We start from the raw sequence: 24,550 nt of genomic DNA, 5'->3' as shown, positions 1-24,550 counted from the left end.
ATTATTGAAACATCCTTGGAAGAAGACAATGGTTGTCTCACACAAAATATTACATTCAAGTAATTTTCAAGTGATCGAATGATCAATACGAAACTTCTCAATCTAACATCAAATGATTGTCCCACACAAATCATATAAGATGTTCAAGGTAATTTTCACATGATCATCTTTTGACTTAATATTCAGTTTCCAACAAATAGATTGTTTCCAACTAAACTCGTCAAGAATATGATGAAGATAGCTAAAGCAAAACGTTTTCCATCACATATTTCGAGAAACAGATAAGCGAGATAAACTCGGCTCGAAATATCAAATGTGTATAATATAAAAGTCTATATAGCTATACGTCTTAGTCTTATTAAAAGATAGAATAGAATAGACTTCTGAGTGATACATAAGTTTTAGTCTCCACATACCTTTTGTTGATGAAGTTCCTCCAAGCTCCTCAGTAGATCTTCGTCTTCAATTGTGAACACCGTGAAGTCTAAAGCTCAACTACACATTCTATCCTAATACGAGACATAAATATAAGTAGACTAGAATTCAAGTATATAGTTTTGATCAACTAAATTTGACAAACAAACTTGAGATAACAACGCTTGCGAGTTCAACCAAGCAGTGCTCTAACAATCTCCCCCTTTGTCAATTTTAGTGACAAAACTATCAATACATATGAATTACAAAATCAATAAACTTTGTATCTTCTCATCCATCATGCTTGAATTCCTTGGCTCTTCAACATTTCTTGAATTCTTCGTTACTCCAAGTACTTCAGCGATTCTGAACATGTTCAACTCAACATCATTGTTGTTGAAGATCTGTAGCCATAACAATAAGAAAACAGATGTTCTCGATCATTGTCATACATTTTCATAGTATTATTATAGATAATCAAAGTTCAATTGTATCACAACTTTGAAATAATACTATGGTGATATGTATCACTCCCTCTTAGTCGATACTTCATCTTACATTGAAAACCACTCCCCCTTACATAATGATCCGTAAACCATATGTATGTAGTGTGAAATACCAAATAATTCTCCCCCCCTTTGTCAATATAAATTGGCAAAGGCACGAAAACTACGGGATCATAATAAATTTTTCAGAAAGATACTTCATGACTAAAAGAGAACATATCAACTTTGTTTCGATGATTTCACATAGTCGAAACTTAGTGTACTCATCAAGGAGTTTATAAAGATACAAGATAACTCCTACAATATTTCACAGACGCACTCCCCACAAAGATATGGAAACTAAGCACAAGTTCAATTAAGAACTCTCCCCCATTTGATGTCATTCCCAAGAGAAAAACAAGAGCGACCTTCCTTTTACAAGAAAAAAAGGATTAATTTGGACATTAACAAATCACATGGATTTGCATCCAGTAATCTCGAATAAATTAACCACAAGGAAACCTTATTGATTAATTTAATCGGAAATGCTCAACATAAGAAAACTTACGGATCCATACAACACTTTCACATAAAAGTGGGTCGGGGAAAGATCAATATTGCAGAATTTTTCAAAAGTTCATTTTATCTTTCATCAATATTTGCATAATGACACAATAACCTTAACTTTTGAGCATATATGAGATAAGCACAGTTCAGGAAAGTAAACATATATATATATATATATATATATATATATATATATATATATATATATATATATATATATATATATATATATATATCATAAGCAATTGCAATATATAAAATAAAAAAGATTAAATACTGCAAAAAATCATCTTCCAAATAATTTTAGACTTTAAATAAATAAATCTATAAACATTGCAAGATGAAAATCGTTGAAATAGCTATGTGTAGTCACTAATAATGCTATTCCAAACCCTAGTTATCCTTATTAATCATAAGAATAAATTCTCAAAAAGAACTTTCCTAGACATTAAGATTCTTGAAAAATTCTTTATCGTCTCCGAACTCCTTGTCGTCAACAGACATTGGAACATAAGGTTCATGAAGAAAGGAGTCAATTCCAACAAACCTTCTTGACTGTTGCCAGATCAGGGCCTTCTGAATTTTAAGAGATCTTAGAACAATAGCCTTTATTTGCTGAATCTCCATCCTTGTTTCTTTCAACTCTTCAAGAACAACCGAAAACTTTTGAAGATTTGAGGTGTTAGCCCTCGGTTTATTCATATTCTTTCTTTTTGTCTTCAAAGTTGTAGAGGAATGAGATTTTTCTTTTTTATTCATGACTGATGGCTTAACAATCACATAAACATATTTTCCATCAAAAGAGATGATGCTTGGAGTCTCCATAAACTTAATATATGAGATTTGTGAAATAGAACACAAAAACAATAGCTCCACAACAACCTTTTGATGAAAAGAGTTTCAGAGAAGGAAAAGAATGTAGGGTTACTGAAAAAGCGGGGGTCTAACAACCTCACCCAATATTTCACTTAGCAATCTGTATGGACTAACTCCAATATACTTTCAAGAGAATCAACTAAACAGTCAGACTCAATCTTAATAAAAACTATATCAAAGAGTTATATCTCAATTTCTCAAATTTAATCCGCAATCAAGCAAATAAGGATTTGCGATCCTGATTGAATAAGAGAGAAATAACTTGAACCGTACCAAAGACCAATGTTCAAGGATCAATCAATTTCAATCAACAACCAAAGGTTGGATTTACCAATTGATCGATTCAACGCACAACCTGTGATATTTCAATTATATAACAAAATATAATGCGGAAAAGAAATAACACAGACACCAGAATTTTGTTAACGAGGAAACCGCAAATGCAGAAAAACTCGGGACCTAGTCCAGATTTAAACACCACACTGTATTCAGCCGCTACAGACAGTAGCCTATTACCAATATAACTTCGGTCTGGAATGTAGTTGATCCCTAATAAATCTCACATTGATCAAGGTACAATCACGTTCCTTACGTCTCTGATCCTAGCAGGATACTACACACTTGATTCTGTTAGCTGATCTCACCCACAACTAAGAGTTTCTACGACCCAAAGTCGAAGACTTGATAAACAAATCTATATCACACAAAAAAGTCTATTGAATATATAAATCAGTCTCCCACAGATATACCTACGAGTTTTTGTTCTGTCTTTTGATAAATCAAGGTGAACAAGAACCAATTGGTAATCCGAACTTATATTCCCGAATAACAACCTAGTATTATCAATCATCTCACAATAATCTTAATCGATTAACGAAACAAGATATTTTGGAATCACAAACGATGAAACGAAGATGTTTGTGACTACTTTTCTATCTTGCATATCAGAGATATAACTCTCAAGCCAATCTTACGATTGTACTCAATCACGATAGAAAACAGTAAGATCAGATCACGCAACTACAGAGAAAATATTTGGGTCTGGCTTCACAATCCCAGTGAAGTCTTTAAGTAGTTAACCTACAGGGTTTCGTGAAAAACCTAAGGTTAAAGGATAAACGACTCTAGCTATGCAACTAGTATCACATAGGAGGTGTGGGGATTAGGTTTCCCAGTTGCTAGAGTTCTTCTTTATATAGATTTCAAATCAGGTTTGCAATCTAAGTTACCTTGGTAACAAAGCATTCAATATTCACCGTTAGATGAAAACCTGATTAGATTCAAGCTAATATCTTTCAACCGTTAGATCGAACTTAGATTGTTATACACAAATGAAATGTACCTTCATTTAGGTTTGAGTAACCGTACCTAAACGTGTACACTTAGTCGGTTCAACAATAGTTAACCAATGGTTATATATATGAGCACTTTTATATCAACCTTATTCATCTTTACCATAACTATTTCAAATGACTTAAATGAACTAGTTTGAGAGTTGTTCAATTGCTTAGATCTCATAGAAATATAGAAGACACAATCGAAGAAAAGTCCTTTTTGATTCACTCGAATCAATTCATGAACATTATAGCCACGGTTTGCAAAGATTGCATTCCTTATTATATAAATGTTTTAGTTCATGAACAAACCGATTTTAGAAAGTAACCTACCTAAGTATGCAAACGAGTACGCATACCTAAGTAGCCGGACTGAGTTTGATTATGCCAGTACGCGTACGGGTACGCATACCACTTCACACTTCCAAACTCCAGCAGAAATTCACGGACGTGAAACTATCGCCAGTATGCGTACGGGTACGCATACTTGCCCGAGTTTCCAACAACCGCCGGTACGCGTACGGGTACACATACTTTAGGTTCCCGGTTTTGGACTTTTACACAAATGTGAGAACACACTATGTTTATATCCAAACATGGTTACTTGTTCTAAACCCTCATTTCAATCATTGAAACTTTCTTAGAGGATGTTAAAATAGTTGTTATTCACAAACTATTAGCATCAAAGCGATTTTCAAGTTATTGAAAGAGTATGACTTTCTTCACGAGTAAAGATGAACATGGCCAAAGCGAAATCTTACCTACACGTATTTCGAGAAATAGATAAACGATATAAACTTGGCTCGAAATAGCAAATGTGTATAATTGAAGTCTATATAGCAATACGATGTTTTGTCTCAAATAGGAGATAGGGTATATGAAATTTTGAGTGATAGATAAGTTCAAGTCTCCACATACCTTTTGTTGATGAAGTTCCACAAGTTCCCTTGAGTAGTTTTTCGTCTTCATTCGATGAACGTCGTGGAGTCTAAAGCTCAACTACACTTACTATCCTAATCCGAGACTTAGCTATAAGTAGACTAGAAATCAATACTTATACTTTTGGGAACTAAACTTGACAAACAAGCTTGAGATAATAACGCTTGCGAGTTCGAGCAATGCTCTAACAGTTATGGAACCTATATACAGAGTAATAGCTAATAGGGTTCACGTACAATCAACACAAACAGCCCTTAAAAGGGTAGAAATATTAATTTTGACCCTCTTTTATATATATATTCAGATACCGAGAAATCCTTTCAATATCATTATTTGTCGATATGAAAAGAATAACCAGAAAATCAGAAAAGAAAAAAAAATCAAAGAACAAACTAGAATAGTTTCTGATCCTATAGCCCGAATGTGCACAACTCTTGTCTCTTTTCAAAATACGGGCACATGAGACAATATGCACTTTCAACAAAATTAGACTGTGTTAGGGTGAACAATAATCGGTCCACCACATGGTTCCTGCATGGAGTTTCCAACACCCCTTTTCATAGGCCATTTGGATCTAGTTATTTTCTGTAGAGATCTAACCTTATCCTTAGAAATCAATTTCTTAAGAGATGATCTAAAAAGACATACCTCAGATGGATTTGACTTTGGAACAAGTTTGAGATTTTTTCTAACCGATTAGCTCTCTGTTGCAGTTTGTTGACATATCTTACTTTATGTTTATACTTGAAACAATTAGAGAGTTCATGATCCTTAATAGTACAATAAGAACATGTCAAAGTGGAGGATGGTTCAGGCACTATATGCGAACATGCTGCTAAACATAGTGAAGTACCTGAAACATATGAGGTACAATTTTCACCAGTCATAGAAAAATTCATTTCATCCTCTAATGTGGTCGATGAGATTTCCACAGGAAAAATATCAAGATTGATGTGAGTATTGCTCCAGTTATCAAAATTAATATTTTCTCCAAGGAGTGCTACACTTGATTTCTCATCTTCATTCGAATCATAGTGATCAGATGTTTCATCAAGAATTGCAGCAAGACCTTTGTTCCCAGTGTATTTTCTCCGATTTGGACATTGTAGATGGTGAAATTTGGATAAGGGGAAAAAGTGTCAATTCAAGACCATAGACAGAATTCAACTCTCACGGGAGAGATTAATCCCTTGGTACCCAAGGAACTCATAGCCACGATTTCTAGTATAATTCCCCGCGAGACACTGCTGGTGGTGATACCGTGACTCCTAGCGCATATCCTCGACGAGATACTCCTGGTCACGTAGGTTCTGTAGAGCGTAAAACGCCCCCAATAGACTTATGAACTAGAACAGTCACAATTCCAGCATGTCTTCGTGGGATGCAGCTGATTGTGATGCCATGGTTCCTAATATACATCCTCGACGAGATACCGTTGGTCATGTAGGCTCTATAGATAGGTAAAAACGTCCCTGACGGACTTATGACCCATAGGGGAGACATACATGTCTCCTGTAAGCACGACTCACCATATTTGAGATCAAGAACTGATTCCTAGTACATCATCGCGAGATACACTGGTCATGTCTACTCTAGGCTCTAACTCTACTTACCGAGGCTTCCGAATAATTCCTAGTACATCTCGCGAGATACACTGTTATTCTGCCTCTGGGACCTTTCGAAAGACTCCTAGAATATCTTTTCGAGATACACTGGTCTTGTCAGCCTCATAAATACAGATACAATTGATTCCTAGCACATCTCTGCAAGATACGCTGGTCAAAAACAAGTGAATCAAAGTCGCGGTGACATTAATCGGGGGTACAAAGCTTTTTCTCTCTCTTCAGGACGAGTCCCAGATGACATAGAGAGATTTGGATATGTTAAGAAAATCTTCGTAGATATTTTGATCTGTATGCAAAATCTCGTAGAGATTCACATCTCTCTACAAAATCTATCTTGGAGAGATTCAAATCTCTCTGCAAAATCTCGAAGAGATTCAAATCTCTTCTAAAAATCCCGGAGATATTCACATCTCTCCACAAAATCTTAAAGAGATTCACATCTCTTTTCACAATCCAGGAGAGATTTAATCTCTTCGCAAAATCTCATTGAGATTCAAATCTCTCGGGAAATCTCAGACTGGGCCGTATATTCCCCATAATAGGAACACGCTTTACCTAGGGATCAAGACTATTTCTCAGCCTCTCAACCACACTCACGTCTAGTAAATTGAGCCTGAACTATACATGTCTATCCAAAAACGTGGATAAGCTCTCTTGAGCTCCGCATGCTCAACAAAGGGACCCAAAAGCAATAATACGGTCTCTACATGACATATGTGACCGGCCATGGAGAGAGGGAGCTCAACCTCATCTCCTCTCGCACTCTGCACACGATTCCTGAGGAATTCCATTCCTTTTCACGTGAATCATCCTAGTAATTCTCACAAATGAGGGAATATCTCTCTATCTTGGCCATCTCGGATAAAGAGAATATTTATCTCTCTCAACACATTATCACAAAGGCTGACTCATCTTCACACAAATGGGGGGATAACAATTAGGGTTTTGGTCTGGCGGTCTACGGCACGTGTGGAAAATACTCGGCTTATTTCTCACCGCAGAAGAGAGTAAAGGCGGTGGCATAATGAATGAGATAAACTCAACCTAGTTTATCTCTATTTATTCTTGAAGAGATATGAGAATTGATCCGCACGGCAGGAAAGCAATCATTATCTTCACCGACCTGAGATTAGAGAATTAAACTATAAATAGGTCATTTATTTCTCCAAGCTATCACGAACTTTCTCATACCCTCTCAGAGCAATTCTTCTTCAACCCCTAGAATTATCTGATCTCTCTTTTCATCTGCTTTCCTCCCTAAGACCATCCCTAACTTCTCATGTGACTGAAGCATCCTTTGAACGACCACTGTGTGTGGTTTAGGCAAAGACTGTTCTTGCTCAACCTCCCGTAACTCACTTTCAGAAACCCTAGAATCCCACTTTAGCCTCTCACGATTTTAGGTAACTACATTTTGGCGACCACATTGGGAGGTTGTTCACTCGGTTACAGATCTCAATCATGGTCACTATTAGGAAGGAAGTCGATTCCACCAATACAAACACAAAAATGTTTCATTGATTCAGTCTCTGTAAATCCATTAAAGACTTTGTCGAGAGAGTTATCCTTAACAGAACTTTCTCTCTCTTTCGAGTTTGACCTTAGTGAATAGGTTAGTGTGTCCCAGATCGCCTGGATCTCTTCCTTCATAACGAAACGTCTCATCAACCCACTTCCACAAAACCTACTACCAACCCTGAAAACGTTGTCTAAAGACCTGAGAACTACTGGAGACTCAAAAAAATCTTGAAAAATCTCATATCGATATACAGACTTATCTGAAAACACCTTCAAATTTACCACTAGGGATATATCTAATGAATCTACATCGAGCACATGTTCCCTAGAGACGGAATACTAGAATTATTGGGAATAACACGGACGTGATCCAGTCTGTCCGCAATCGGCCTCACTGGAGAAGATGTAGCTCATTAAGAACGCGATAGAGTAAAGGAGTAACCATCCAGCTGACCCCATCTCTCTCCAGGACCATAAAATGATCTAAAATTGGAGATTTTGACGAATATTTTCTCAAAAATTCGTTTAGGTCAAGGGCCCTCAACCTGATCACAGTGGACTCGGGAAGTTTACTTCACTTTACTATTTTACTTATAACTCTTTCATTCTGTATCAGATTGACCTAATTCCTTTTCTGTCGGATTTTTATTTTCGTCGTCTACAAGATAAACTTATCGAAAACTTGGAAAGGTTCCAAAAATTCGTGACCTAGACAAAAGCGTAGCAGAGCCACATAAGGTCATAAATCGCCAGTCGAGATGCATCTTGTCGTTTTCTTGTTTCAAAGGATTATAACCAGAACGCGACAAAGTATAAGATGAGACTATCTTCCAAGAAATTACTCGTCCAAAGCTCATACTTATCCGAAGATTCAAAGCCGTCGGTCGATATGCTATATGAACACCCGTCCCGTCAGAAAGAAGAGAAGTCCTAGCAATTATAAGACTAAGTCTCGATGAGCCTGCATCTCGGCTACACCAACAATTATCCAGTATCATTTTCCGATGGGATATTAGTTCACCCAAGAAAGAGAAAGAGAATATCTTCGCACCTGAACCTAACAAGGGAAAAGAAATCCGTAGTGATACTCGTGAGGCCAATAATTTAGATAAAACCGTTACTCGACATACAACTACAACCAACTACTGTCACTAAAGTAAAACAAGAGAAGAATCCGAGACCATAGCTTCGGGATACACGTTACTCATTCAGAAGCATACTAGCAATTTCCTCGGTCAAAGTCTCTTCTATTGAGAAAATCCACTTGACATGTTATTCCATGAGTCAGGCTCAGACGTGATGAGCGAAGGACAAGATATGACGATCACATACAATTTTATCATGTCAAAACACGACTCCTCCACTTGAAGAATTACCTAGCAGATACCCAGAGAACTCTTTTATCAATAAAACAAACAAAAATCGACCGGGCAGTTGGACCTGAATGTATCTATCACCCTACTGGTACCTGAAGGCATATACTACTCTCAAGTTCGGTTGAGCATCCTCCCAAAAGTAGAATAAATTTCAACGGATAATTTTTCTATAAAAGTTCACATGAATCCCTGTCAAGACACCTTAGAGGCGGAACAACAACTTCATCTTGTCCACAAAGACACATGCGACAATATCTCGCATGAATCTTCACAGACGTCTCCAACCCACAGAGCATCGTTTGCCCGCCTTGAAGACTCAATCGCGTACGCTACAAGGGTCTTATTTCATTTTCCAAGCGTCCCTTGTCTTATATCAAACTGGGGGCTAACGAAGAATTATGCGTCACACACCTGCATGGCCAATAGCAGGTGGTCCAGACATCCAGTTTTCAAATAACATATTTAAAAGCGATCAGCGCAAGAGTCTCAAAAGATCGGGACACATCAAGACCATTCAACTTCTCAAACCCACATCACAACATGTTATCAATTGGGATTAGGTGACTAGAGACTGGCTTTCAAAATCATGAAGGGGACTTATCTGTGACTCGAGAAATCTCGCATCTCTCTCCGGTCTTGTTGAGTTATCCTCCATCAGCATCTTCTTTGTACTCAGCAATTGCAACCATGTCCCGGATCCTGACTGAAAATAAGATATTTTAGGGTTTTATACACGTGAAACATGACTGTATCAAGTATAAGAAGCATTCAAATTCCCTCGACAATAAATGCATACAGGAGACAAACTAGGGTTCGCAATCGGTTTGAAGAGGAGTCTATGGTTTCCACTCTACTCAAATTCGACTCATACTTTAGTCACATAACTCGATGAACTAGGAAAAATGGGTAGAGAATTCGACAATGCTCCCTTGATGAAAAATATCCGTCTATATCTCTCCTACCACGTGTTAAAAGGGAATAATATTTCGAAATATGGTCCAAGAGATATCATCAAAACACTTGAAGGAATTGTTGTTGAAAATCTCTGAATTTCCGAGTTTAACTTCACATGGATTTATCACTGGAAAAAAAGCTCCAAATCCCAATTTTACTATAATAGATGATAGGCATGTCTTTTCTGTTAGATAGATGGGGTCAACTACTGATATCGGATGTCAAACGAAGTTTCTATTACGAATTTAACTTAGGGTTTTCACCTACTCGCATAACCGACGGAGCAATCTAGGGTTTGCATCAAGTTCGAACTTATGAGGGTCCCATTCCTTTGCCATATTCATACGGAAGAGGTCCAGAGAGAGAAAATATAAACCCTGAAAATCATTCGACAGAGCCCCTTAGAGAAAATCTCTTTCTTCATGTTCCGGTGCTTCACTTTGGCCTCTGCATCTAGAGCCAATTTCTTAGCATGTTTCAGCTCTTCATCTACGATACACACCTCTAGTTTAAGAACCTCTCTAAACTCAACTTACCCCAACGGACCCTGACAGAATTGAGTCACTCTCGCAACCACCTCATATTGAAGCGAACATTCTCACGATGGTCATAAAGATTTACAAGATCCTCAGAAGCAAGGCCGTTCAGAGTTATCATTTTCATAACGCTAAAATTGCCAACAAGTGTCTCATTAGAAGTTATAGAAGACATGGGTCCCATGAAATCACCCCAGACCGGTCAGTTGTCTCTCTGCACCAGAAATCTCTTTCTGAAGGTCCTATGAAATTGTTGAAGCCCGCTCATCCCCACTCTACCAGGGTCGATCTCGTTATCACCATGAAGAGTATACTACAAATGAGAGAGGAATTAGAAGAAGTAAACTAAGGGAGCAACAACACACGACTAGGGTTTTCTCCATATGAGGACCGTCCTTCCCGCCTAAAACCTTGTTCTCATACAATACCTTAAAGTTTTGTCTCATCCAATCCCTTCAAGCCTTGTCCTCTCCTAATCCCTTCAAGCCGTGTCCTCCCCTAATCCCTTCAAGCCTAACCTCATGCCTGGATTCCTATTATTAAGAATAGATATATCTCACATCTCATGGGGTACTCATGGATTTTTTTGGGTCCACATTTTTACAAATCAAGAAAAAATACATTTTCTTCACAACAAAGGGTACAAACGTAAAATCAAAGTATGGGGCATGTCTCTGACCTAGGGTTGAAAAAATCACGACCTATTTTAATATAAGGAAGGGTAATGAAGTCATAATACTCCAAGGGTCATGCTTGAGGCGTCGGGACATGTTAAGAGTTCAAGGATTGTAAGGATTCCTCTTACAATTAGGATTGATGTACACTACAGCGTGAAGACGTGCTAACTGGTAATAATACATAAGGAATTTTTGGGTACTCTCTTGAGAAAATATATTCCCATATGTCTCTGGTACAACATATCAAAAGGGAGCATAAAACGGAAAAGAGAGCTAGGACATGTGATCCCAACACCGAAGTAAGTGCTATCTGAAAAATCCTGAAATTTTTATACGGGATTTCTGAAGTCAAAAATATACATGGATTTGATTGGGAAAACGAACTCGGAATCAAGTGATTCTTTTTGAATTATAAATATTATCTTCTTACCTTTCAAATTTGATTCCGGGGACTCAAATTTGAGTCCATATGAAGAGTTTACATCCATTCTAAGCAAGTTTCTCAAAACTGAAGTTTTCCGACGAACACCCAAAGGAAGTCCTAGTACAAATAGAACGTGTGAAAGAAGAATGGACCGACTTCCATACCTAGTGCACGCAAAAAAGAGTTGGAAAATAATTCTACTTTCAATCCTAGCTCAAAACTGAAGTCATCAAGAAAAAGGAAAAGGAATTAGAGCCAAAAGAGAAAATTAAAGGAATTTGGCTCAAATAAGGAAACCTAGGCTTCTCTTCTCCCAATACCTCTCCAGACTGTGTCCAAGCCTCTCTCATGCATATGCACGCTCTCATAGGCAAGTGGGACGTCACTTATTATCTCGGGATTTTTTAAGAGGGACCAAAGTCGAAGAGAATTAGGGTTTTGACGAAGTTAGCCCTAGTTTCAAGAATTTGATGAAAAAGGAATTTATTCTAAAAGAGAGGGGACCGAGCCTTTACCAATTCTCTTGGACGGTTATCTACACCTATCTCAATCCCTTTCAGCTCATTACTTCCACAAAAACGAGTTTATAAGGGATTTTGACCAAAATAACCTTATTTCGCAATTATGAGTGTTTTCAAAGAAGAAAGCCCTAATACGGCCAGAGACCGACTAATCTCTCACCCACACATTCAAAGGGACTCATACACGTGAATATTGAGTTCTCTAAGTGTTCTAAGAAGAACGGGATTGAAACGGAATCCAAAAAAGCAGAATCTCGGGGAAAATAAAGGGAATTTAGCTCAAACAAGGAAGTTTGAGTTCATAATTTTCAAAACCAAGACCAGACGTGCACCTCTCTCCCTATCTTAAGCCATGACAATACCTAAGGAATCTCACGAAGTCTTTCATGTCAAAAAAAAAATCAGGCTCATATTGGTTTTTGACGAAAATACCCTTGGTTTGAAAGATAGGCATTTTCTCTCGGAAAAGGGGTGTCTGATTAGTATAAGTAATTGAAAGAGCTCTCATAATACAGAGTTATAATGATTCAATACATATGCACGCCTACCAAGACTCTTCAAGCATCTCCAGAGTGTCTGAAGGAGTCAGATGCAAACAAAAAGAGGAATTAGGGTTTAGGCACAATACAAGCATGAATTCAGAATTTACATGAGATAGGGACTCCATAACTTCAAAAATAAGTGCCAATTTATTCTCATAGGAATTAACCACCCTCACGGACATCCAAGAAGCCGCTCAAATCCCTCACTTCCTTAAATACTCACTTGCACAAACTCGGAAGCTCAAGGATGCACAAAGAGAGGAAATTCGGGTTTTGTCCAAGTAAACCCTAATTTGCAAATCCCATTCGACCAAAATGGAAATTTCAACTCTACAAGACTCTATTCCCATTCTGACGACACTTCCCAATGCGAAAGTCTAAAAGGATTCCAAGTCTAGGGTCAATTCCAAGCTCAGAGTTGCACAGAATGAAGAAGTTAGGGTTTTGATCAAAGAAACCCTAATTCACAAGTCTAGTCTCTCAAAACGGAAATTTTACTTCATCAAGGCTCAATTGTCACACTAGTAACGTCTCCTAACACAAAATCCCAAAAAGCTCCCAAATTCATAGTTGATTCGAAGTCCAGAATCAGAGTAAGCAAAGACTAAGCATCAATTCGAGGACTTCGCAAGTGGATTCCGATTTCGCGCCTGAAAGATTCGTAACAATATATATTCTCATCATAGACAATCAAGGTTCTACTATAGTAGAGGACTTAATGTAGATGGTGAAATTTGTATAATGGGCAAAAGTGTCATTTCAAGACCATAGACAGAATTCAACTCTCACGAGAGAGATTAATCCCTTGGTCCTCAAGGTACTTATAGCCACGGTTTCTAGTATAAGTCCCCGCGAGACATTGGTGGTCGTGATGTCGTGACTCCTAATGCACATCCTCGACGAGATATATACTGCTGGTCACAAAGCGTCTGTAGAGCATAAAACGTCCCTAATAGACTTATGAACCAGAACAACCATAATTCCAGCATGCCTTCAGGAGACGGAGATGATTGTGATGCCATGATTCCTAGTATACATCCTCGACGAGATACTGCTGGTCATGTAGGCTCTATAGATGCGTAAAAACGTCCCTGACGAACTTATGACTCAGAGCGGAGACATACATGTCTCTTATAAGCAAGACTCACCCTATTTGAGATCAAGGATTGATTCCTAGTACATCATCGCGGGATACATTGGTCATGTCTACTCTAAGCTTTGACTCGACTTACCGAGGCTTCCGAATAATTCCTAATACATTCCCGCGAGATATACTGGTTATTATGCCTCTGGGCCCTTTAGAGTTACACTGGTCTTTTCGGCCTCATAAATACAGACACAATTGATTCCTAGCACATATCTGCAAGATACGCTGGTCAAAGACAAGTGAGCCAAATTCGCGCGATGACATTAATCGGGGGTACTCTTCAGTACGAGTCCCATCTGACCACATAGAGATTTGGATCTGTTAAGAAAATCTTCGTAGAGATTTTGATCCATCTGCAAAATCTCGAAGAGATCCACATCTCTCTACAAAATCTATCTTAGAAATATTGAAATCTCTCTGCAAAATCTCGGAGAGATTCAAATCTCTCTGCAAAATCTCGGAGAGATTCAAATTTCTCTTCAAAATCCCGGAAAGATTCACATCTCTCCACAAAATATAAAAGATATTCACATCTCTTTTCACAATCCAGGAGAGATTTAATCTCTCCGCAAAATCTCAGTGAGATTCAAATATCTCGGGAAATCTCAGAGAGGGCCGAATATTCCCCATAATAGGCACACACATTACCTAGGGATCAAGACTATTTCTCAGCCTCTCAGACACACTCACGGCTAGTAAATTGAGCTTGAACTATACATGTCTATCCAAAAACGTGGATAAGCTCTCTTGATATCATCATGCTCAACAAAGGGACCCAAAAGAAATAACACAGTCTCTACATGGCATATGTGATCGGCCATGGAGAGAGGGAGCTCAACCTCATCTCCTCTCACACTCTGCACACGATTCCTGAGGCATTCCGTGCCTTTTCACGTGACTCATCCTAGTCATTTTCACAAATGAGGGAATATCTCTTTACCTTGGCCAACTCGGCTAAAGAGAATATTTCTCTCTCTCAACACGTCATCACAAAGGCTGAATCAGCTTCACATAAATGGGAAGATAACAGTTAGGGTTTTGGTATGGAAGTATATGGCAAGTGTGAGAAATACCCGGCTTATTTCTCACCGCAAAAGAGAGTAAAGGAAGTGGAATAATGAGATAAACTCAACCTAGTTTATCTCTATCTATTCCTGAAAAGATATGAGAATTGCTCCGCACGACACGGAAATCGATCCTTATCTTCACCGACCTGAGATTAGAGAATTCAACTATAAATGTGTCATCTATTTCTCCAACCTATCACGATCTTTCTCATACCCTCTCAGAGCAATTCTTCTTCAAACCCTAGAATTCTCTGATTTCTGTTTTCATCTGATTCCCTCCCTAAGATCAGCCCTAACCTCTCATGTGACTGAAGCATCCTTTGAACGTGTGCGTGGTTTAGGTGAAGGTTGTATGTGCTCAACCTCCCATAACTTACTTTCAAAAACCATGGAATCACACTTTAGCCTCTCACCGATTTTAGGTAACTACAAATATTCATTAACCAAAACCCTTACACTTGAAGCACGATGGCATATCCTCATCATCAGTATCGACAATATCCCTGTTTTTAGGAGGGGAACGATCATGGAGTTTAACTGAGGATCTAGGTTTATCTCTGGTGAATCATTTACTTCTCTTAAAAAGAAAATCTCTAAACTGTCTTGTGATCAAAGAAACCGAGTTGTCGAGATCTTCATCTGATGATTCAATCTCAATAGGATCATCCACAGAGTTTCCAACACTTTTACTTTTAGTGTTCTTTTATGCTTTGAAAGCAATATCCTTTCCAGCTTTGGATGAATGCTCGTGATCAAAGATCTTTAGCTTTCCAACAAGAGATTCTGGAAAGTGTTTAAGGTTATTTCCCTCAACGATGGAATGTTTCTTAGAATCACATCTAGCTGGTAGTGATCTGAGAATTTTCATCACAATATCCTTTTCAGGAATAGTCTTACCCAATGCAAAAGATGCATTAACAAGTTCAGAAACTTTGTGATAAAATGACTCTTCATCAACCATACAAAGGTTTTCCCGATCATAATTTAGTTTTTGAAGTCTAGCTTCCTTCTCAAAGGTATTCCCTTCAAATACGGTTTTTAAGATATCCCAAGCATCTTTAGACTGAGTGCACGTAGTCACATGGTGCTGAAGATCTGGGGTAATGGCATGGATGATAACATTTAAATATGTTAGAATTTTGCTTTGCAGCGAGAATCTCGACAAGATCATACTAACCAATATCCTTTGCAACAGTTACATCGTCTGCTGTAACTAATGGAGGATCATAGCCATTAACAACACGAACCCATGATTGAAAATCACGCGCTTGAAGAAAGGCACACATAACAATTTTCCACCATAAGTAATTCAAGTCATCGAAGACTAGAGGTACGTTTATAAAGATAACACTTCTTTCCATAGAGTCATATTGCTACAAACACATACTTATAAGGTCTTAGCGTGTTTGCCTGCTCTGATACCAATTGAAAAAGAGGGGGAATAACAACCGTACCCAATAATTTGTTCGGCAACCTGTATGGAGTAAACTCCAATGTAATTCCGATAGCGCCAACTTAAAAGTGAGACTCAATCAAGAATTATATCAAAGAGTTTTTATCTCTTTCTCAATACAACCAGCGAATCAAACAGATAGAAATCTGCGAGCCTGATTGAAATAAATTGGACGGTACCAAAGACGAATACCCAAGTGTCAATCAAGTTCTATCCAACAAACAAGGTCGGATTTATCAACTGATTGAACTATGCACAACCTGTGATATTTCAATTATATAAAAATATAATGAGGAAAAGAAATAACACAGACACCAGAAATTTTGTTAACGAGGAAACCGCAAATGCAGAAAAACCCCGGGACCTAGTCCAAATTTGAACAACACACTGTATTAAGCCGCTATAGACTCTAGCCTACTACAAGTTAACTTTAGACTGGAATGGAGTTGAGCCCTAACCAAGTCTCACACCGATTAAGGTATAGTCGCGTTCCTTACGCCACTAGAACCATGTCGGATTCTGCGCACTTTATTCCCTTAGATGATCTCAACCACAACTAAGAGTTGCTACGACCCAAAGGCGAAGACTTATAAACAAATCTGTATCCCACAGGTATGTCAATTCTTTATTCAGTTTTTTTTCCGTCTTTTGATAAATCAAGGTGAACATGAACCAACTAATAATCCGGTCTTATACTCCCGAAGAGCAGCATAGAAATATTAGTCACCTCACAATAACCCAACTGATTAACATGAAAAGTTTGCGGAATCACAAGAGTCTGAGACGAAGAACTGTTGTGATTAATTTTATATCTTACCCATCAGAGATAAATCTCGATTAAATCTTAGAGAAGATAAAACTCAGGGATAATTAGACTTTGGTACTCAAGTTTTGACCAACACTAGGCTTTGGTCTAACCTTTTTCCAACATTAGTGCTTGGTACTTGGACTGAACATCGACCCGGATTGAGCAGTTAAGTCAAACTTCCAGTTAATTAAATATGTAAGTACTAAAATATCCTTTACTTTACTAACAATGACTAACCAAGCCCTTAACCCGTAGTTCCGAGTCACATCGTTCAAATTCAAGTGGCACCGGTCCAAGCCAACAATATAACATTGTTTTTCACGAACTCGATCTTTTCATCTCTACAGTCCGTGCTCTCTATTGAGTCCCATGAGAAAATTAGATCATGATTCAGAAAACTAACAACTCAAACAAAACATAATGATTCATTTAGGTGTAAAAGATTGTTCTCTTTCCTTCTCTCTATTTCTCTTGTTTCACCACCTCAAATATTTTCACCTGATATCTTTGGATCTTACTTGATTTGGTCCTTCATGAATTAAATTGACTAAGATCCACATGTAATTAATGTAATTAGTTATGAATAAGTATTTCTTTTCTATAGTTTTCCTTTTCCATGAATAATCGTTCGGTGGTGTACCTCTTTCTAGATCTATAGTTTAGGTCTTATAAATGGTGATTTCTTGGGGTTAATAACTCGATTCTTCATGTTTCTGATGGTGGTGGTGGTATATGTTTGTTGGGTAGATTTTTTTCTTCTTGGTTGCTCGTGACTTCAGCTACTGGTGGAGGTGATGACTACTGGTAGTGGTGTTGTTGATTACTTCCAGTGGAGGTGTTAGCTTCCGGTGGTGATGATGATAGCTTTTGGGGTTTTCTGTGTTGTTGGCCATGGAGGTGGTGCTACTTTGGTGGTTCTCTTGACATATTGTTCGTTCAGTGGTAGGGAGCTAAAGTTGTTGGTGTTGTTATATATGAATGTTCAAATATTAACCTGTATGGTGTAATTGATTAAATTGATCCCCCAATTGCAACTTAAAATCTTTTCTTTGTCCTGAGATTCTCTTCAATTTGGGGTTCTTCGATTAAGGGTTCTTCAATTTTCCCAATTAGGGTTCAATTTTGGATTTTTCAATTTGGGGAAGAACATAAACTTGGGTTCTTCAAGTGTATTTCTGAAACACAAACACTAGGCATGTGATTTTTTAAGTGAATCACGTGCTAACAGACTCTTAAAGGTGTTAACTAATTAGTTTTTATTTAATAATTAATAAACGGAAGTTTATATTTAACCCAGTCAACGAGGGTCAACGTCCATTCCAGGAACCAAGCCCTAACATTGGATAAATGTTAGACCAAAGCCTAGTGTTGGTCAAAACCTAAGTACCAAAGTCCAATCATCCCTAAAAATCAATACGATAGAACAAGTAAGATCAGAATGCGCAACTACGGAAAAAATAGTTGGATCTGGCTTCACGAATCTCAAATGAAGTCTTCAAGTCGTCAACCTATAGTGGTTTTGGAAAAACCTAGGTTAAAGGAGGATCGACTCTAGTACGCAACCAGGACACAAGAAAGTGTCGGGATTAGGTTCCCAGTTGTTAGAGTTCTCCCTTATTTTGTCTTTCAAATTAGGGTTGTTTTCAATCAAAGCTAAGATAACTTGGTAACAACGTATTCGATATTCACCGTTAGATGAAAACCTGATTTTAAGATTCAAGCTAAGTCTGCTTAAAAATAAAGCAATCAATCTCCACCGTTAGATGGTCTTAGCTTGTTACACACAAATGAAATATACTTATTTTTAGATATGGTTTACAGTATGTAAACGTTTATATTGAGTTGGCTCAATAACAGTTAACCAAAGTTAGCTATATGAACACTTTTGTATTAACAATATTCATCTAACGCTTCTAGATCAAATATGAAGATCAATCAATCATGAAATATAATCAAATGAATCTAATTTTATTTCAAATAAAGTTGTTCAATTGTTCACTATCTCATAGAAATATATATGAACAAATCGAATCGAAATCGGTTTGATTGAAAATCGTACAAAGTACTTATACACGAATCAATTCATGAACATTAAGCCACTGTTTTCTAAGATTGCATTCCTTAAATCATAAATGTTTTAGTTCATGAGTATGAGAATCATACACAAACGATTCTAGAAATTCACCACTGTGTTCGCAAACCAGGTGTAAATGGGCAAAACGATTTGCTGGTTTTTAAAGAATTGAGGAGATGACTGTGCGAAAGAGACTCCTCGAACCGAGCAACTGCTTAACCTCACATAGATGCACTGCAAAAAGGGAATGCTTGAATTCAAGAGATAAATCTGTAAAACTCTGGACTAAACCAAGACAATGGCCGTTCCAGAGTCAATTCGGTCACAAGAGAGGATGGGTCGATCTGTAGGAGGGAAGCTGAGAAATGTGTGAGATCAATGGTGATCAAGGATTGTGAATGTGTTTAAGTTTTCTGCAAGTTTGAACTGTTGAGTTCGAATAAGTTCTGGTTGATTGATCGAATTCTTGAGAGTGATAGCTCGGATCAGAATTCTTCTGTTTAGACGAATGTTGTCTTCTTTTCAATCATGGATTCAAAGACTTATTTATATTGCTAGAATAGTAGACACATTGATCCCAGTAATTGTGACGGTTGCTTTCAAAGAGTGAGAAAGTGGGAAATCGTGTCAAAACCAGTTACTCATCGTGCAGAGACTTGGTTGATCGTCCACCCACTACTTCGTTATCTCCTTCAACCGCTTGCACGACTTACACTACACCAATTCCCGGATTAGTAACAGGAATTCGTAACGGCTTTGGGGCCGTTACAGATTTCCTGTTACAAATGATCATTACAAAAATTTCGTAACAGGCAGCAGCCGTTACTAAATTTTAAAAAATTCGTAACAAGGCCAGGTCGTTACGAAATTTTTTATAGGCGTGACACTCACACGCTTGGTCACACTTGGGTCGTAACACTTGCAGTTTGTGCGTGTGCCATTCACATGTTTGCTATTCTTTTTCCACCCAAGAAGAGTAACGTCAAAGGATATTTCCTCCCCTGCATAAGGGTTTTCTCCTCCAGCCTTGAATCGATTTTTCATTACTCATTTTCTTTTTCTCTTTCTGTTTTCTCCTCCGCCTCTCTTCCTTTCTTTTTCTTCACCCAAGATACTTAGATTCATTATCAGTTTTGGTTTCGATTTCGGTTTCAGTTTCAATTTCACAGATCTGTTATTAATTTTCCCAATAGATACTCGTTTGATTTTCTCAACTGAAAACCCTAGATTCGTTTTTTCATATGTTTCTCTGAATCAATTCAGAAAACCCTATTAATATCACTATATCTAGAAAAACAGTCATCGACAAAGCTGTGATTCAAAACAATCCTTGCTATTCTTAAGGGTATGCCTCGTAAGTTCTACCATGGAGTACTATTGGTGTTGAAAGCAACAAACAGGTCTACTTCAATCTCCATCCTTTTACTTTTATTTTATCTTATCTTTTGGATTCTGAATATTTCTTTATTGGATTTATGGATTTTTTTTTTTCAATTTTTTGTAGTTGAAATGGATTTATACGGTTTACAATTGTTAGTAGTTAAGTTAGAATTGTATGATGTATTGTGGATTTTTAATGTTTTTAAGTCAGATTTGAGGTTGTTAAGAACACAAATTAGGGTAGAAACGCCTTCACAACAATTTTTTGCAGTTCTATGACATGGGTTAGTAAGGAAAGAAAGTATAACAAAGGTAATTTCTGACTTGGCATCAATTTTGAATATTTGAACCTCAAATACTTGTAAAGTTGTAGAACGTGGTGAATTCTCTTTCTATGGTGCTGATTATATGAACTTTTTAAAAGCTGGTACATGGACTATCTCTTTAGGGTTCACATATGATTGAAGGTAGGATTGAGCTTGGAATGCTAGTGCTACACCTTCTCTAGGTGATTGGGGGAAGGTACTCAACTTTAGCTCTGTTATCCCTACATGAAAGTAAAAGTTTTAAAGGCTTTTAGAAAGCCAGAAAGTTCTTATACAGTTCATTTTATGTATCATGTGCAAGTAAGAGTACCATCTTGATATACTCTGCTGCTAGGGTATGTATATATGCATTAACCCCTTTAAGATTTAATGTTGTTGCTCACCAGACTACTAACAATGTATTTGATCCATGTTTTCTATCTAATGAGGGGAAACCAAATTTAATATTGATCCATGCTTTCTATCTAACAACAGATTTAATGTTGTTGCTAACCAGACTGCTGCTGGAATCTTTAAAAGAAGCCGAGAAACCCTACAATTCAGTTAAGGGTTGTATCGTATACATATTGGTAAGTAATTTTGAATATTTGTTGTGCTGAATGTTTATGAGGGGAAACCAAATAATGACTCACAACTGACTTTGCTTATATTATTGTTTTCTCAGTTTTGGTTTGCTGAAGTTACACACTCCATCAGCAAAAATGAAAGTGAACTAGGCAAATGCAAACCTCGTTTTGCAAGATGGAATACTAGGATGCTGGCTGAAAAGATCATGAACGACGGCATGATCTCTCTGAAACAAGATGTAAGTAAATGTTACATCATGGACTGGAGTTGCTTACTTAGAGACTGAAGTTTTGATGCTAGTTAATGATGTGAGAGAGATAATGCACATGGTTCTCTTTTTTGATGCAACAAATTTCAGGAATATGATTATTTGAGTTTCAAAAAGTTCACATGTTACTTACCCAACTGCTACTGCTTTTTGATAAATTCGGTTTGAAATGTTTAACACTTGATTCAATGACTATATGTGGATTAAGAATGCTAGAGTTCTGTCATGGTTCAACTTTTGCTAGTCATGTGCTGGATTAGTTGTCTTGTTGGTAAGAATTTTCTTGTTGAGAATATCGTGGGATCATAATTCATGATGACAATTGTTGACAATACATATGTTTTTAATTATGTGTACTTGTACATATTAGACAACTTGTCGTTCGCATTCACTCAAGTCTTTATAGTCACACGATATACGTAAGTAGTTCCAGAGTTATCCTTATGGATTGTTGTTAGTTGTAACAGAGATATCCTCATGGATTTTTATTATATTTACATGTATCACAATGATCCATTCACTATTCTCTTCCGCCAAACCTTCCTCCATGTTTCGATTAGGAATAATCAAGAAACCTTAAAAATAGTTACATGGCAGTTTTGGAATGCCGGATCTGAATTACTAGGTGCTAGTGGTAGGCGCATAGCAGATGCAGTCAATACGTTTATTGTAAACATAAAACTAAGCAAGTTTGCTAAGTGTTGACTTTGTACTGGTAATTTTTGGCTTGCATAATTCTTTGTGTGTTGAAAGATGAGAGATTTCCGCAAATACCTTATTTCTAAGCATAGTGGTAACCTGGAAGAGTATAATGACCGTTGTTTGATTTTAAAGTTTGTTTGTTCCATTTACAGCTTACTGGATCATTCATCGATCCTTTGGATGAAGATGAATAGAGCCTGATGACACCAATTGAAATACGTCAAACAACTTTAGATAGGATACTGGAGAAGAAGGTCAGGGATGGAGATAGAGATGAATATTTGGACTTGTCTCCAGATAGTGATTTGGATGGAGAGAGTGATGAAGATTGGGAGTTTTCTTTAGACATAGATTCAGATGGAGAGGGTGATGAAGCTTGGGAGTGGTCTCCAGGCAGAAATGCTTCTCGCCGTTTGGAGGATCTGGTAACATATACATCAGATATCTTCCTTGGGAATTTTTGTCTGATATATCGCTAGTCCTTCACACACTATAGATAATGTGTAGTCGTTTCTCCTTTCTCTCGCATTTTCTTGCCTTATTTAGTTTTTTTTTGTTTATACCCTTCCTAGTATTTAGACATCTGATTGTATTTCCAAAAATTACAGGCTCATGTCTATCTGTCCAAAAAGAGAAAGATAAGTAGGAAAGAATCACACCCTCCCGATGGAAAAGGAATTTGTAATGCTGAACCTGAAAATCTTCCTTTGTCAGAACCTACGATGCCTTCCATCCCCATCCTCCTGACCCAGGAATCCGGGGCAACAGAGAATGAGACTGACGTTCTCCAGACCACTGTGAATGACTTGCATGGCAATGATGTACACATAGAGAGTTTTTTTTTGTCTTGTTCGGAAGAGCACACTACTGGAGTTGAATCGCTTGAAGTGGGTGAGCTTGTTGAGGAACCCCTGGACGCTACAATGAACATATCCTCTTACAGATACCAAGCTCCTGATTCCACCTTATTATTAACTTTGACTTCTGTAGATTCCTTCCCTTGCAGGGTCTACAAGCACTTACGCTCAAGGGAGAGTGGAAGAATTTGAATTTGTGGACTACTTAAAGATTCCAGAAGAGTACAAAACTTTGTATAAGAAGATCTATGATAAGTATGGGCATATGGCGTCTAGAAAAGTCATCAATTTCAATGATGATATGTTACTCACATGTGTTACCTGTTTATTAAAGATCATCTCGGATATGGAAACTGTGCCTGGTGCAGAACTGAGTGAAGATTTGCTGCAGAGATGGGAAAGATTCATCAAAGATGCCAGCTGGAGAACCAAGTGTTCTACCACACATACCAGGTAGGTTTGCTGCAGAACCAAGTGTTCATGATCTTTGTACTACAAAGAACTTGTATTCCCTTAGGACATAGGAATGAACTTGATATAAGTGAGAACGAACTGAACTTAGAAAGTTTCTACATATTCCCTTAGAATTTTTTTGGTACTTCAAGAATTTGTTTTCCTTTTTGATAAGTATTGAATGAGTATTGATATGAATGTTTATGTGAATTGATTGAAGATGCTATTGTTGAATGTGGATGATGAACGGGTGTATGCAGGATATTTTGGAATTTCGGCAGAAAGTGAACTGCCAGTCATATTGACTTGACCAAAATTGGTCAATATTGACTAATTTTGACCAGGTCAATGTTGACTGGCAGTAATTTTTTTACTGTTACGAAAAAAATCGTAACGGCCAGAAGCTGTTTCAACATGCCACGTAGTAACGTCTTCAGCACGTTACTAATGTGCCACGTAGTAACGGCTCGAGGATGTTACGACCATGCTGTTACAAAAAAATCGTAACGGCCCTCAGCTATTACCACGTGTCATTTCGTAACGGCCCTGAGCTGTTACTGACGCCGTTACAACCAAGAATTCGTAACGGCTGCATTGCCGTTACAAAAAAAATGGAACACCCACTTTTGAAACAGGCACGAGCCGTTACAACCCGTTTTA

At 37.6% G+C, this 24,550-nt stretch overlaps 1 long non-coding RNA gene across 1 annotated transcript; it reads left to right on the top strand.

Moving 5' to 3' along the window:
* Nucleotides 1-22,964: 22,964 nt before the first annotated feature.
* Nucleotides 22,965-24,097, top strand: LOC113285623. Its single transcript, XR_003328815.1, has 2 exons — nt 22,965-23,005; nt 23,189-24,097. It is a non-coding gene; the product is annotated as an uncharacterized LOC113285623 (long non-coding RNA).
* Nucleotides 24,098-24,550: the final 453 nt, after the last annotated feature.

This window comes from Papaver somniferum, chromosome 6 (genome assembly GCF_003573695.1).
Source record: "Papaver somniferum cultivar HN1 chromosome 6, ASM357369v1, whole genome shotgun sequence".
NCBI lineage: Eukaryota > Viridiplantae > Streptophyta > Magnoliopsida > Ranunculales > Papaveraceae > Papaver > Papaver somniferum.
This window is presented reverse-complemented; position numbering and strand designations above follow the sequence as displayed.